At 39.6% G+C, this 18,319-nt stretch overlaps 1 protein-coding gene across 4 annotated transcripts in view; it reads right to left on the bottom strand.

Annotated features, from left to right (window-relative positions):
• Window positions 1-18,319, bottom strand: part of ncor2 (nuclear receptor corepressor 2) — a 95,329-nt gene that overhangs the window by 76,012 nt on the left and 998 nt on the right. The gene's annotated exons all lie outside the window — the stretch shown is intronic.

Below are 18,319 nucleotides of genomic sequence, written 5' to 3' on the forward strand. Positions count from 1 at the left end.
AAGAAACGTAATTTACTAGACATGCTAACCATAATCTGATCCCAAACAAGACATCCTAAGTTCCTAATGCCTAGTTCACACTACACGAATGGTCGGCGCTAGATGTGCCGGCTCGGGAGCAACTCGGCGTTCGCTCAGCGATCGAAACTCGGCTCTCGGTCGCTGTGTGTTAACTACTCAACAACTCGATCCGAGCGGCAACCGAAAAGAGATATCTAGCTTGTCAAATATCTGGATCTGAGTCACCCAACTGGCAATGAATGCAAAGTCGAACAGCCAATGAGAAGGCAAGGTACGCAGCGGAAACGCAGGGGTAGGAGTGTAAAAAGGTGGGACAGGGGCATCATATAGTTTATATCAGAATACATCAGCACACAGCTTGTGTAGCCAAATCCACTCAGATTCATTTATTTTTTCTCCTTGATTTTACGCTGCACATCAGCTCACAAACTTTGATCGCTCGCTACGTGTTGACGTGCATTTTTGGACGTGGTATCATTAAACCCCTCGTCACTTCTCGCGTTTGTTTTCATGACAGAACGTAGTTTGGGAGAGCAGAGAAGCTCGCCTGCAATTCCAGTTGGTGATAGATGGTGTAGTGTGAGACCCCCTATCGCCGATCAGTCGTGTAGTGTGAAATACACACCGACCTGAAAGACTCCCGATTACAAGAGATCCAGTCGTGTAGTGTGAACTGTACAGCGACCTGACCACTTGGAAAGTCGTGTCGTGTGAACTCGGCATTACGTTCACAAACAACTTTCAACATCCTAATCCCACTCTTCTGTATTCCCGTGGAAGACCTGTTAAACGTTCGGAGCGTCTCAGACACATCGCACTCCATTCCCCCTAATAAAGATAAGACGCAGGGACGTTTACGCAGGGAAGTGCACACGGTCCTCTGCAGCAAAAAGCACTTCCATAAGAGTGTGACTGTAGAACGAGGCGAGCAGACTCAGCCTTTTGTGTTCCGCACAGCTTCAGTCGGCCTCAGACAGTTATTTTTCAGCGTCAGCCAAGCAGAAAACGAGATTCCACCAGCAGTGACCCTTGACCCTCCACTTAGCGGTTTGGAATTTCCTTCTGAGGTGTGGAGAGGCTTCATACAGGCTCTGTAACTGCTGCCTTTCCTCTGCACAACAGCAAAACCACTTCCAAGAAGGTGCATATTAGGGATGTAACGATGCACCACAAGACAGTTATTAACCGATTCTGGCGCTTGTACACCTCGCCTGGTTGACGTCACTGGCGCTATACACCTGGTTGCCAAATTGGGCTCAATTCAAAATTGTTTTGCATAGTTTGTACCAACCTCAGAAATAAAAGGGCATTCATTATTTAGATAAATAAAAGATTCAGTTAAAAAAAAATCGAGAAAGAATCATATCGTAAACCCAGTATTGTGCATCGCATAGTGGGTAGAGTGTATCGTTACATCCCTAGTGCATAATGCATGTAAATAACAACAAAGTCATGCAACACAGGCCAATAGATTCTGAAATAACCCTACCGCACCAAACATGGTCGAACACCTTTATTACTTTGTTCTATTTGCTCACAGGTAAGAACCAAGACTGTATTTCATATTTAAGGCTGTTAAAATTTTACTCATGACTGTAAATAAGTGGCGCCGTCATTAACGCCATCATTATTCTAGCAGCTTATGGTTCATATAAAAATAAGAAAGGAAAGCTAAGAGTGTTTAATGGGTACCAGCTGTCATCAATTAATCAATAAAAAGGATTTAGGAGGCCGTGCCACTAATATATATTAGTCAGAACATACCCGCTCCTTCAAATATATTTAAACGTTTTACTTTGCCTGCATTTACATGCTTTGAAAGTGCGATTCGTACTGACATGACACCGATTACTCACAAAAAACCAAATATTCTAGTATTTTGTCCATCCTACGTACATTCACATAAATAAGAAACATCTTGCACATGTGCTTGTAAAACTAATGCAAGCGGAACCGATTCCTAAAGCTGACATGAAGGACATCCACGCTGATGGAAAGCACAACTCCTCTTCCAGTAACTCGCTGGCACGCTTCCACATGACTCAACAGTCCATCATAAACCAGGAAAACAAACCCGGCACCGAGCTCCAAGCGCCGTCACCTGAAATCATCTCCGTGTCCTTTTGTCTACGTCACTCGGGACCGCGCGCTGCCAGAATAAGCACCGCTGATTATTTTTACTGTATGTTACTCCACTGCGTACAGAAATTAAAATGGGCGAGACGGCCTTTCATGCGAAATAGGGCGCTGCGGGATTCTCACGATGACACGGTGAAGAGGAATTCGTTACTGGTGCAAACCACATTGAGATATAAACCAGAGCTCAGAAGGTAAAACCTGATCCAAGTCTTTGTCTCTGAAATTCGGTCTGGAAAAGCTGCAGACCCGTATTAATCAAAAACAATGGGACAGCTGGGATTTAGGAAGTGTGACAGAGTCGTTTTTCCTTCGCCGAAAATTCCAACGTTTCCACCACCCACACACTCACATATTCATCTTTCATCCCACACAGACACACAATCCCACAATTCAATTTCATTTAGTCTTACTCACAGGGACCCGACTGCTCTCGTTTACTCACAGTTTCCAAGAAGTGGAGGGAACTAATATTTTTTTATAGTAAATGATATAAATTATGAATGACGTGAACATCAGCCATGCGAGCACCACAGCCAAACACTAAAGGACCCAGAGCCTCTGGTACAGCATGATCTTCTGATCATTAAGGGCCCCATGATGTATGTCAAGGATGTAGACAGAACCAAACCAGCACAATCATGGAGTTTTTAATTTATCTTTACTAACGGCTTCATCCTGGTCAGGGTCACAGTGTTTTGTAGTTTGTAGGAAGATGATAGCAACAGTTCTGCTGATCTTTCTTATTATGTGCTGAATTTTTAAGTGTTATCCTTTGAGTTCACCTGCTTTGAAAAATACAGTAGACCCTTGACTTACGAATGTAATTAGTTCAGAAGGGCTGTTCTTAAGTCAAAATGTTCGTTAGTTAAACCTATTTTTCCCATAAGAAATAATGTAAACAGAATTAATTCATGCCAGACCTCACAACCCCCCCCTTACCTAACCTCTCTAATGTCTTAAATGCTCTTTTTTGTTATAAATACAAGTATATTTTCCCTTAAATCTTAAATTATAGAATAGACATTCCTGTAATAAACAATAATAAACAACAATACACAGTAGTACTGTACATAAAACATATATTTCTCTATTATTTCCTTCTTTATTTCATTTTATTTTATTTTCTCACCACTATGCTTTCTCTGTACCTTCTTTGGGGCCAGTTTGATATAGAATTTTACAAAATATAAAGAAAACACAAGTTTGTTTGTTTATTAGGGTTTTAACGGCATGTTTTACACTTTGGTTACATTCATGACAGAAACGGTAGTTACTCATTACACAAGATTCATCAGTTCACAAGTTTATATCGAACACAGTCATGGACAATTTAGTGTCTTCAATTCACCTCACGTGCATGTCTTTGGACTGTGGGAGGAAACCGGAGCACCCGGAGTAAACTCACACGGACACGGGGAGAACATGCAAACTCCACACAGAAAGGACACGGACCGCCCCACCTGGGGATCGAAGCCAGGACCATCTTGCTGTGAGGCGACAGTGCTACCCACAGAGCCACGGTGCCACCCGAAAACACCAGAAAAACACCGTCCGCTGTCCAAATGTCCAAACATTCGGACATCGGACGGAGAGACGTCACATGTTTCGTTCACGTGCGAATTTCGGCCCATAATCCAAAATTTGTTCGTACATTACATTTTAAAAAATCGCTCGTAACCCAAAATGTTCGTATGGTAAACGGTTCGTAAGTCAAGGGTCTGCTGTAATTAATGTTACACTTTTTCCATCCCTGTTTGGGTGTGGGTGAAATACTAGCTGTACTTCTAGAAACGTACAAAATATTGGCTTTGCAGAAATGCAGGAGTGTGTCGGTACTGAACAAGACCAGCAGTAAAAAAACAGAGTGGATGTGTTTTAAAACCAAAGGCACGTTCCTGTGGAGCGGACAGCTTAGCATTAGTGGTTTTCTGTTCTCTAATTCTCACCCGTAAGCCCCCCTACGGCTGCACTCGAGTAACTCAAAATACCACAAACACGAGTCCTCAGTAACACAGTTACCTCACAACACAAACAATAATGCAACCAAATCTGTACAAGCACAACCGCTTTACGGTTAGGGTCGCGGCAGGTCCAGTTTCCACTGGGAAGCACTGGGTGAAAGGCAGGAATACCCTGGACAGGGTGGCAATCCATTGAAGGGTTTCGGGTCTTCCACACCGTCAGACATAGTCAGTCATGTTTGTGTAGATTAGACACCTGGCTGGCCGATTGCATTGTTGAGGTTCGAACCCAGATCTCAGCTGTGGTGGGCTGTGGTGGCTCAGCTTTTAAGGTTGCCAGGTCAAGCCCAAACATCACCAGGTTGCCACTGTTGGGCCCTCAGTTGCTTGAATTGTATTCAGTCATAGTTACAAGTCGCTTCGGATAAAAGCGTCTGTTAAATAACGCAAATGTAAACATGAATAAAAGTCTGCTGTGCAACCCGAGCGACTAAAATGAGATTTCCTCAATAAAATTGCATTATATAAGTGTATACCAGGATTATATAACAGGATTAAGTTCTTTTATACCTCCAAGTGTGACTTTTATTATTAGAACATTTCAGACGTCTATCAAGTATTAAAAAAAGAAAGGGCGGTCTGGAGTTCAAATCACAGGTGGTGAAATCAACCTGGCCGGGCATCCAAAACGGAACAACTGGCTGTGCCTGAGGGAGGGCCGACGGTCAAGGTTTTATTGCCAAAATGCAATTGCAAACTCTGCTGTCTGGCTGAGGCGCCTGCGCTAGTGATGGATGATTTGGTCTCAGTACACGATACGGTTCTCTGTGAACAGGAGTAAAAGTGTTCTGACAAGACAAGTGCTTCAGACACTTAAATATAGCAGGATTGAATAATAGATATTATTTAAGTGAGACATTTACATTAAGCTTTAGTTAAAGCTAAAGTTAGATATAGCAAACTGTCCCGGTTCTTTTTACAGAGATCTGTCAACATGTCTTACTTACACACTCATACCATTGGTTTGAAGCTATATCACATTGGATTAAACAAAATGTAGACAGCGTACCGAGTGTAAAAGTATTGCCACCTATATTAAGTGCATAATATGGCAGATTTAGCATGTTAAAGGGTTTTACATAAGGCTTCAAATCACTTTAACGTCAATGTTCTCATCTGTATTTCATATTTAGGAAGCAGTGGAAAATTTAAAGCAGTGCACAACACACCAACCTATTATTCACACACAAACCTATGAGAATTGAGAAGTAATCCCCTCAGATTGGAAGTTATAGGAGTATATAGGAGAACACAACAGCAACCTCCTCAGCAATAGCAAGGATCAAACCCTGGTCTCCAGAACTCTCTACAGCCCTGCAGCACTCAACCCAGCCACCTTTACTTCACAGGATGTGAATTATCTGCTTTAAAAAGGATCAGCCCGCAATTTTCACTTAACCACCAATAATCAGAGTGGAAAGCTGGACGGAAATCACACACATGAAGAAAATAAATTCCACTTTTCCTGGAATACTTTATTTATTTAACCTTTCTCTGAAGGTAATCAAATTGATATGAAGTTGCAAAACAGGCTGTCCAGAGTCTACCAGAACAAATTTCTCTACCTAATAGGTACCAGTAAAATAGGTTTGACTCAAAACCAACTTATTGCCATGAGGTCTGACTGTCAAGAGAAAAATGTAATCTCTGCATCTGTTTTATCCAACTCCCTCCGGCTGCTTTTCATCTAGAAACTATTTTAACTGTAAGCATGGGATACTGGGAACTGTAAACAAAGGAATCATATCTGGTGGTATATAGTAGAGACGGGCCTTATGGACATACAAATACATAAAAAAACAAGTAAATAGAATCCAGACTTTGTAATCCACTTAAATGTACCTGCTGTTGATATAGCAACATTTGGTGTGCACTTATAATAAAATATTTATATAAATTAGAACTGATGTAAGTAATATAGCAATAAATGTCTAGCGATGGGAATAAAAGTTGCGCAATGTAAATTTTTAAAAGCAGCGGAAAGCAAACAGTGCTAACTAAACGTGCTAATCATAATTAATAAAGAAGCAGAAGGTGTATTAAAAGCTTCATCAAACAACATTAGTGTTATTAAATAAGCAGCATTTTACATTTATACTGACACATGCTGCAGCAACGAACAGCGCTCTTTGTTTAAATGTTTATGAACACCTAGCTGGTGCATACACACTGAGGGTGGGTAAGGGCGAGTCTCACATCAGCAGGCTAAACTCGCACTATTTTCTATTTCATAATAAAAAACAAGAGTCAGCCGGAGGAAGTGAATTTAAAAGAGCTTTTCAGGAGACAAGGACAAATCTGCAGATGTGTAAAACCAGCATTGTACAGGTTCACTTAATTCTGCACAACAATGACGTGCTTTAGTGCTACACCTGTTTTTCTTGATGACACTGGTATTCCAAGTGAAAGCCTCATAGAACTGATGTTTTCTAGCTCTGTGCAGTTTAGAATTACAGACCAGGATCTCTCTATATTGCTTGATCTAGCCTTTCAATTCCTGATATAAGTGCTCTATGTGTGTTTGGATTCATCAGTGGAATCTGGCACCCATGAGAGCTGATAAACATTACGGACTGACTTTTTACAGGCCTTTCAGACTGGTAACCATAAATGTATACAGTAAGTCCTCAGGTTACGGCGGACTCGACATACGGCGTTTCGTGGTTACGTTGCCATCTCCTATAAATTCATTAAGAAAGTCTTGTTCCGTCATTCCGATGTACGCCGTTTGAGACGTAACAACAAAGTTCGCACGGGAACTAGTTGGCGAGCGGAGCGGACGAATACGTCGTTGTTCATACTGTGTAGATGCTCCATGCGAGTGACGTAGATGCTTATGTAGGTGGGTTCCGTCGCGTCCGTAGGAGCGGATCTCCGACGGAAGTCGAGGACCTCCTGTAATCACTATACTGTGTTCTGCTCTGCACTGAGGGTTTTGACATGGTTCAGGAAATTGTTTGCACTTAAATTTTCTGCTCTGTCTCCCATATTCATATCATCAAAATAATGCAGATTTTAGTACATACTTTTATTGTTTTCCTCTCTTGTATAAAAATGAATGAAGCAGTTCTTTCAAATCTATTTTAGATACAGCTGTAACGCAGTGAAAGCCAAAACAAAGTCTCGACTGGTAGACACTGTCCTATCATCAGACGGTGCGTACACCATCGTTACCGCCCAGCATTATAAAGAAATAAATATATTATCTGGCTATTATGTTTATCTAATATTGGTGACAATGCTTTATTTTGACAGATGTGCTCAAAAGTTCAAAACTCAGAAGCAAGCATGTGTTTGATTAGTGGAAACTGCAGTACTGTGGGCTGATCTGTGAAAATGAAAAATCGCTCTGATGCATTTTATTGGACTATTGCACAATGAGCATTTCCACTATAAATCTTATGCTGATCATCTGCATCACTAGACTTCCAAGTGGAGCAAAGTCGAGCTGTCGGCTTGGATGAACTGTATAATTTAAAATCCTGCAAGGTGGGTGAGGAAACAGGGCCTTAAAAACTGCAATGACATCGCAGAAAAAACACAAAGCCCAAAACTAACAAACTAGTTTTATTACAAACTCAGCATGATTATCTAAGACAGACTGAAATTCTGTTTTCATGATACCTGGATTTGGCAAGATACTGAAGTCATGACAATTATTTTCATCTGCTCAGGCTCTTTCATTTCATCAATAATCAACATCACAGCTACAAATTACTGTGCACAACATATTCACTCACTCACTTTCTTAACCACTTATCCAATCAGGGTCACAGGGGGGTGCTGGAGCCTATCCCAGCTTTTCAATGGGCGCAAGGCGCACAGTATTGCATTGTATTGCCAGTCCATCACAGGGCAGACACACATACACATACACACACCCACTCTCCTATAGGGCAATTCAGTGTCTCCAGTTAACCTGACTGCATGTTTTTGGACTGTGGGAGGAAACCGGGGCAGACACGGAGGGGAAGAACATGCAAACTCCACACAGAAAGGACCCAGACCGCCCCACCTGTGGATCGAACCCAGGACCTTCTTGCTGTGAGGCGACAGAGCTACCCACTAATCAACCGTGCCGCCCTACAACATATACATATCATTTACATTTTTACTGGCAGTTGACTGAACATATTGAGATTTAATAATACCACATTACAAAAGTGAACCCACAGAATGTTTCTTGCTCTGACCGAACGGAGTCGTTTCCACACTCTTCTGTGCTGTTTGTGATTCACTGCTATAATACGAGTAGCGTCATGAGACCCTGTTTATGGACACATTTGTTAGAATAAATTGCAAGCTAAACCTAAAATGAACACACATTTGTAGTATGTAAACAAAAAAAAACAATACAGTGCAGTAAAGTACCTAATGCACCCGGGTGGTCATGCCCCAAAACTCTTACTGCATTCTCTCAGATCTATAATAAAAACACTACAAAAAGACACCACAGTCCTTATAGGGTTTGTTTTTGTGTGTGACAACTTGTTAGCGAGCAAGAATAAAAATCTTTGCCAAACGTGTAAAGCCCACACTATTTCCATTTTGCCTGTGAGCCTTTTTGACAGTCGGTGATGGAAACCAGCTGCTGCAAGGCCTCACGCCGATGACGACAAGATTTTCACAAGCGTACTGTGGAAACACACCATGAAACCAGAGGGCAGGAAAAAAAAGAGCTATGATGCTGTTCTAACCAAATTTAGCACATCTACCAAAATTCACTGTGCACTGATATGAAGACATTAAATTCTACTAATATTTTATCATTAGGAACTGCATGTTTTTACAATACCAGCAGTTACAAGTGCTTCGTAAGCTTGCTATAAGCTTGAATTTGCTTATGTTTGCTTCAGTTAGTCATGGCATAGGCACCCTAATTGTTTGTTTTATTAGGATTTTAACGTCATGTTTTACACTTTTGGTTACATTCATGACAGGGACGGTAGTTACTCATTACACAAGATTCATCACTTCACAAGGTTACATCAAACACAGTCCTGGACAATTTTGTATCTCTAATTCACCTCACTTGCACGTCTTTGGACTGTGGGAGGAAACCGGAGCTCCCGGAGGAAACCCGGGACACGGGGAGAACATGCAAACTCATGTGACACTTAGTCGGTGACACTTAGTCACCGTGCCGCCGCTATATGGCTAGCATTGTAATCTGTGTGTGTGGATAAAACACAGTCTGCTTGTGTAGTTCGCCTATACTGTTTGATACACATTCACTTGCACTTTTACCAGCAGATGTTTGTTCTGTACTGTCCAATAAAGTATAAAAGTAATGATGTGCTCCTTCTGTCACATGGCACCATTTATCTATTATTTTTAGCGTGGTTTTTAGTGTCGTGTGTCCCATATGCACCATTTCATATAACATATGAATCATTAATATAACAAAAATGGCAATGCCCCGGACTCTTATGTTTCAATGCATCAGCAAACAAACCTCACTAAAATACATGTGCTAATGCTCCACAGTTCTATTAATACCAGAACACATCACGCGCTGCATCTCCGACAAACAAAACACACCTTGTCTTTCACTGGCTGCCAGTCAGACACATATTTTTAGTCTCACTCTTTCTCGCCCTGGCGGCTCTCCAGTTTCCTGGAAGTGTCAGAAGGGCAGCAGCTGTTTACTAGGGGCCCATGTGGGAACCGAACCACACTTTTTTCTACTGTTAGTACAGCCGTCTAAAGTCCCTGGACAGGAAACTAGAAAAGACTCTCAACATAAGAGGAAAGATGGGGCCCGCTCGGACAAGCCAACCTTAAAACCAGAGCTGGCAAAAATCTCCACTACAGCACTTCAATCCGTGTATGAACGTTTTGAAAGCAGATACAGCGCACATAGAATAAATAGTATTTCAAACTAACTAGTCTATAGAGAAATACAATGAGTACAGAGAACTAAGCCTCTGCTTTTAGAAGAGACTGCATACATCACAATGTTTATCAGTAAAAGTGACAAGTGCTTTTCATTTTTCAAATCAGGTAACTTGTAATAAGATTTGCATAAGAGCTAGGGAGCTTATTTATCTAAATAATGAATGTCCTTTTATTTCTGAGGTAGGTACAAAATATGCCAAATAATCCTTATTGTTTAAAAAAACAAATGAAATTTTAAAACAAATCCAACATTATATAAATAAATTAATAATACAAATAAAGAAAGTTTCCTCACATAAATACATTTGGCTGGAAAATCCCCTACCTGGCAACTTTGTGAAGTGCCGTCAACCAGGCGAGGTGAATAGCGCCAGCGCCCTCTGCAGTTTAAAGTGAATATCCGATTCGAATCGTGGCACAAGTGCACAGATTTTTAACTTGTGGTGCATCGTTACATCCCTAATAAGAGCACGACTCTGATATTTGTAAAACTGGACACGCAAGCTAATATATTTATTATGTGTTTCTGGTCAAAGACGGTTTAACACAATGTTTCCTATTATAACCCATTATTACAGAAACAGCTCAGTTCCATAAATTGTGATTATATTTATTATGATAAACTTTTTGGAACATTAAGACTTATTAAGCTTTTTTTAATAGGCTAAATCGTTAATGCTTACTATACGGCCCCTTGCTTAGTGAAAAGCTAAAAACCTCCCACTCAGCTCAGCCACATACAGAGGTGATTGGCTGTGTCTGTAGGGGACAGGAAAAGGATAGAGCTGGGGTTCCTCATAGCCATTTATGTTCAACTACTGCAGCAGCAGCAGCGTGTGGCTTTCCAAACACGATTCTGTGCTGAGGGAGCGCAGAGCATTTTAGTGTGGAATAGCTCTGTTGTTCGTTATTGAAATAATATGACACAGTGGGAAATGTTTTCCTGTTCGAGTTAGAACATCAGCGAGCATCTGTAAGCAGAACTGTCCCATGTGCACTGAGGGGGGGGGGTGAAGGGATCTGAACCATTCGCATGTGAGAGATCTGTAGCTCCTTTTTCAATTGAAATCAAAGGTGAATTTGAGTGACATTTATACAGGATTATACTACAGAACAGGATCTTAAGATGGAGAGATTCTGCATTCTGTTCATACCAGTGTCATGACTGTGCATGGCTTGTAGTCCAAGCGAGTACGCTGGAGTTCACTGGGAGAGGCTTCAAACATCTCAAAAGGAATCAGAAGCAAGTTTTTTTTCTTACTATGCTTGAGCCGTCTGGTAATAAACAAAAATGGGACGACAACAACAAAATGCACCATCGAGACAAGACCTTTCAATACAGGAAAACATTCCACCTGCTAAACATGAGTGAGTGAGAAGCCAAGTGTGAGAGATCCTTTAACACACTGGAATGGTAAACTGGTGTAAACTGTAGTATTTAACTTTATTACAGAGCGCTGCGTGCCGCCCTGCGATGAACAAGATTCATTATTACTATAAAAGTTTACAGTCAGAGCCGTCAACATCACAGCTCGTTGAGAATCCATACAAGCACATAACTCCAGGTGCTACCTGTCTATTACATGTTTATTAATAAATGAAATAAAGTTGAGCAGACAAAACATGGAATATCTCAGGTTCATCCTGTCTGACATGAAATAAAAGTCAAAGTAAGTGTAAGAAACTCGGTGTTTTTTTTTATTGTTTGCATTTTCCATGCTGTCCCAACTTTTTCTGATTTGAGATTGTAAATGGCCAAGAGTTTGTAAGCGTGTAAAATATTGTGCTAAATGGATAAAAACCTCACTAAGTGTTCAGTCATTTTAATTACAGGTACTAATGCAGAGCTTAGTGTAGTGAAACCTTTAAATGTTCCAGAGCCTGATGTGGTAAGAGAATGTGGTCTGCGGTTTACTAGTCGTGCTGTGCAGTCGCAGGAGATTTAGCAGGCCAGTAACACAGTAACTAACTCCCACTGTGCCATAAATGGATTTCCTATTCTTTAATCTTTTCTTTCAGTTTCCCTCCAATCTCTTTGACATTCCAGAAATGTTACGTGGAGGACCTGCTCATTGTTATGTGCTTTTTTTGCCTGACGACTGTAATAACTATATAATAAATACTACTAAATATACATCTCTCTAATTAAATAACCTGCTAGCAGCAGGGACGTAACAACACCCTCTGGAATCCAGTTCCATTATGCCTAGTTCACACTACACGATTTTTGCCCTGATTTTCACTCTGCGACTGGTCAGCGCTAGATTTGCAAGCTAGGGAGCAACTCGGCGTTCGCTCATATCGAAATATCTGTCAAATATCTGGATCTGAGTTGCCCGACTGGCAATGAGTGCTATGTTGAACGGACAATGAGAATTGTAAAAAGGTGGGACAGGGGCGTAATATAGTTTATATCAGAATACATCGGTACACACACAAGTTTTATACATTATTTTTGATCTGATCGTTCTCAACAAAACACCAACGTTGCATTGCAAAAATATGTATTAACCTCCAGCTCACAATAGAACAATACAAACCAAATCCACTCAGATTCATTTACTTTTTCTCCTTGATTTTACGCTGCACATCAGCTCACAAACTTTGATCGCTCGCTACGTGTTGACGTGCATTTTTGGACGTGGTATCATTAAACCCCTCGTCACTTCTCGTGTTTGTTTTTGTGAGAAAACGTAGTTTGGGAGAGCAGAGAAGCTCGCCTGCGATTCCAGTTGGTGATAGATGGTGTAGTGTGTGACCCCCTATCGCCGATCAGTCGTGTAGTGTGAAATACACACCGACCTGAAAGACTCCCGATAACAAGAGATCCGGTCGTGTAGTGTGAACTGTACAGCGACCTGACCACTTGGAAAGTCGTGTCGTGTGAACTTGTCATAACGTTCACTGCAACTAAAGACAGATCTCATGTTCCTGACTGTAATGACTATATAATTATAATAAAAGCTACAAAATATACATTTCTAATTAAATAACCTGCTAGCAGCAGGGACGTAACATCACCTGCTGCTAGCGATTGCATTAGCTAGTAATGCAGCTGGCACAAAGTTGAAAGACTGGCAACGTTTATCAGTGGATACGATTTTCAACCCAAACATTTTACATTTCTTTGTGCGTCAGTAGCACATTCCAATTAATACAAACAATCGCACAGCAGCACGTGTTGACATTTTGAGAAAGCTGCCAGACTAAAGACACGGCCATGCTGCACGCACACGCACACACACACACACCTTATTTTAACAATATCACACAGAACAAAAACAAAGGGCAACATTTTTAGCACCAAGAATCACAGCAGCTTCACCAACCGTGCAGCTGAAATGACCTTCAGAACATGAACACAGCACAAAATAACTTCTTACAAAACACACACACACACACACCGAATCCTCTAAATCACAGCAATTGACCTTCAGCAGTCGTAATGAGGCCGTTAGTCTAAAAGCCATTTGCAGCCACGTTTTCCAAGGCCTTTTAAAATAATTAAACGATTGCCATAGAACAGACACTGCAAAACTGACTTTCTATGCTTTCCCATCATGCCAGAGAAAATCTTATAAGCAAACATATTTAATAAAGGATCAGAGCTGGTGCTCACATCAAATACAAGCAAAATGAAACACACTACTGATTTCAGTGATCAGAAAAACAGAGAACACAGAGCGGCTTAACCCAAATCAGCTGGTGAAAATGGCTTGATATTATCTCCATATGAGGCAGACAAGGATGCGTGATGGGGAAATATTTCATATTGCTTGTTTATTAGGATTTTAACATCATGTTTTACACTTTTGGTTACATTCATGACAAGAATGGTAGATACACAAGGTTCATCAGTTCACAAGTTTATATCAAACACGGTCATGGACAATTTTGTGTCTCCAATTCACCTCACTTGCACGTCTTTGGACTGTGGGAGGAAACCGGAGCAGACACGGGGAGAACGTGCAAACTCCACACAGTGCTACCCGTTTAGCCACCGTGCCGCCTGGGAAATATTTCATATACCAATGGACTGGAAAACGACCAGGATCAAAGTGCTGGACCAGAGAGACCAGAGTGTGAACAGCATCCCTTTCTAACACTTTTCCACACACGTCACTTTATTAGGGATAACGACACATGTAAATCATCTAAATATACAGGACCAGATGTTATATTTAAGCACTGCAGTGACATAAGAGAATCAGGTGAACCAGCAAGTCTGGAGTTAACACTCACTGGCCTCTTCATTAGAAAACATAGCCTGTTAGCACTTGCTGTTGGTGCACAATGATAGACTAGAGCTATTTTCTTTTTCCATGCACAATGTGTTCACCTTCCTTTGGCCCTTTATCTTCGGACTGTTTCTAATCACAGGACACAGTGTGATTTTTATTTTCGTCTAGAGCACCGTTCTTCTCCCAGCATTCACAGCAAGGTGTCGGTTACGATTGGAGATCAGGTGAAAAGAATAAAACCAGGAGTTTCATTCACAGTGAGGCTGGGCGCGTATCGCTGCTTAGCTCAGCGTTTAAACCGCTCACATTATATTCTGCTGGCTGTGCATGTCTGAAAATAGTGAGAGTTTATTCACATGCAGTTTGGTATGAAATGTATTTTTTATTTTATACAAGAACTATCTGCAGCGTCCTCATTTAGAGACGTGAGAAGATAACAAGCAAAAGAATAACGCAGCTTCATGACAATTTATCGTTTAGTTCATCTAAGGGTGAATTAAATCAGATTGAACGATGACTACGATGAGAAAACCTGCAATCTAAACTGCAAACCTGATCTCACAGTTTTTTTATTTATCATTTGCCCCTGCACTTTACACAACTCAAAGAACATTACTTTGGTTCAGTCAGGCGGCTTTGTTACCTGCTGGCGTGCAATAAAATACAGTTCAATTTAACTTTAGAACGGCAAATTTAGACTAACTCACTCAATTACATTCAGTGAGACGAGTAAACACTGTTCCTAGATTCCTGCATGCACAAATCCACAGCTGATGCTAATTATTTTAGAAAAAGAGGAATTACAGTTAATCAGAATAAGCTCATTCGTTTCAGCAGCCAAAAGGCAAAAGGTGTTTACAACCGACTGCCCCCCTGTATCTCCACGTAGCAAGTGGTCCTGGAGTTCTACTTTCCAATAGGAATCAGTCCAAAACGTAATCTACATAATCTTACAGAGCTGTAGTTTGTTCCAATGGCTATAACGATCATAGCCTAACATACAAAATAGTTATTGTCTGCATCGTTCATCTCACTTCAGTTTTATACTACAGTATAACTATTTTATGAGTGCAATTTTGATGATTCTGTCTTCTGCTCGAGTCTTCAGGTGAGAAACTATCTATACGATCGTCAGGAGACTGAATCAACAATTGCTGTGAAGAACAACTCTGTTGGCAAGTTGTGACACATTTCAGCCTTTTGTTGGCTGTGACAACTTTGATTTACTTTTATGCTTTCCATTAGCTTTAAGCAAAACCATAGACGACCAAAGTTCTGGCAGGTTTTCTGACATGAATAATTCAACGGATATCTTTAAAATGCATCACAAGATCATGAATGTCACTTCCTGTTGATATCGCAGAGTATCTGGTGCACATGGTAAGAATATGACTGTGCAACTATGTTTTGACATATGATCACTTTACAATGCTGATCAAGTGTTTCTGAAGCAACTAAAACTCTTGGCTGGTCTTAACCTATGAGGTAAGATAGACTTTATACCCTGACCTCATCAAACTTGAGTTCAACTGGGGCAACTGGCTACTGATCGAGAAGACTGATTATCAGACCTACAGATGTAGGTTCATGGAGCTCCTCAGAGTACTGCTATAAATCATGAGACATCAACATGAGGACACTAAAAAGACCGACTTGTCAGTTTCTTTTTTCCTTTTTCTCTTAATTGCTGAATCCACACTGCACCATGCACCACACCCACCAAGAAGTGCCACCCGCTAGCACACGCCTTCCCCAACATTTTACACTGCGTTCATTTTTATTTCGCAGATTTCTACAGAGCGCTTTAACATGTACAAAGGGAACATGCTAACATCTGTAGCCACCCCTGCAAAAAGACAGCAGAAGTCACTGTTGCAACAGCAAGGAGATGACTTCCCATTTCCTCTCTTAGACATGGCCAATTGTTACTGTTGAGCAAAAACCAAACTCATCATTCCCCTGACAATCATGGGATGGCATATTAGGACCGCTGAAGCACCCAAGTCAGGATTTTTGAAGCTTATGTGGTGGCTGGCTTATGCAGAGGGTGTCCAGCAAATGTGCCAGACGACTGTCCATAAATATCAATGTGGAGGCTCAAACTCCCACTGGGTTACACAATAGTAGTAATAATAACTGGACCAATGACATCATGGTGTCCGTAAAATTCAGAAGACAGATTAAACTTGATGGCCGGAGGTGCATGAATAGCAAATAAGCAGACTGGGAAATATTAGACTTTAATACAGACACAATTACATTATTGGTCCAGTTTTTGTTAACATTCAATCAAAAACAGACATGTAGGAGTTTCCAGAGTACGTTTTGCTTTAAAATTGCTTACTGTGAATAGAGAATCTAAACTGTAATTCATTTTTCCATTTAATTTCATTTCCTTTAATCGCTTTACGCTGGTCAGGGTCACCGCAGGTCAACTTTTACAGAGGAAACAGTGAATCAAACCTGGATGCACCACATGAGTTCTACAGATTATGATTATTTATTTTTAACCGTATTGGGATAGAATTCTATAAAATGTTTACATTTGAGCATATTATTTTACAAAACAGAAACCTGCTGGTCTTTCTTCCATTGTCAATAAAATAATAATAATAAAATCTTTCTTTTGAAATATTTTTCCCCCCAAAATACATTAAATTTTTGGCACATAATCATTTATCCACATATTTAATTACATTTAATTACAATGACAAAACGAACGCTGTAACAATCCACATATGCAAGGACACTAATAATATTATTAAATATATATTTTTTCCCAAAACACACGTTGATTTTTGGCATATTCATTTACACATGTATTTAACTACTTATTAGCTGCGTGTTATTATGATATTATAATTATATCAGTGTGAATTTGAAGAAATTATTATCATCATTGAGATTTATTTCATCTTTTTTAAATATAAAATATCAGTAAAGCTTGATCATAATTGGATGTTTTGCGATTCTTTAAATCTTTAATTGCCTTAATTTCCTTAAATACATCTATCTATCTATCTATGTGAAAACATGATAACACATGCTCATCGTTAAACATATGTAGGTATTCAGATTTTCTGCAAATTTACTCTTTTTTTGACATATCTGGAAAGTATTAAAGGTGTACATTTTTGTACATGCCAGATACAACATGTTTACCTTTAAGCACATTATTTTACAAAAGAGAAAATTGCTGGTATTTCTTCATTGTGATTAAAATAATATTATTCAAATCTTTCCCCCGAAATACATAAATCTTTTGGCACATATTCATTCATTTACATATTTAAATACTTATTAGCAATGTAGTATTATTCTTTTATAATTGTATCAATGTGAATTTAAAGAAAGCTGGTCATTGTTATTAATTTAATCTTTTTCAAATATAAAATATCAGTAAAAACTTGATCATAATTGGATTTAGTTTTTTTGGATTTGGGATTTTTGTTTATTCTTCAAGTCTTAATTTCCTTCCTAAGTCTTTAACTGCCTTATTTAAAAGTCAGGAGTAATAAAGTATCTATCTATCTATCTAAACATATGTAAGTATGCAGATTTTTTTTTTTTTACATATCTGGAAAGTATTAAAGGTATGGAATTTTGCCACATGCCAAATACAAAATGTTTACCTTTAAGCACATTATTTTACATTATTTTAATAACATTATTAAAATCTTTCCCCCAAAATACATAAATCGTTTGGCACATATTCATTCATTCACGTATTTAAACACTTATTAGTAATGTATTATTATTTTATTATAATTGTATCAATGTGAATTTGAGGAAAGCTGGATATTTTTATTAATTTCATCTTTTCAAATATAAAATATCAGTAAAAGCTTGATCATAATTGGATGTTTTGTTTATTCTTTAAGTCTTATTTTCCTTCAAGTCTTTAGTTACCTTAATTTCCTTATATACATCTATCTGTTTGTCTATCTGTCTATCTATCTATGTGAAAAGCTGATAACACATGCTCATCGTTAAACATAT

This window comes from Trichomycterus rosablanca, chromosome 7 (genome assembly GCF_030014385.1).
Source record: "Trichomycterus rosablanca isolate fTriRos1 chromosome 7, fTriRos1.hap1, whole genome shotgun sequence".
In the NCBI taxonomy this organism is placed as follows: domain Eukaryota; kingdom Metazoa; phylum Chordata; class Actinopteri; order Siluriformes; family Trichomycteridae; genus Trichomycterus; species Trichomycterus rosablanca.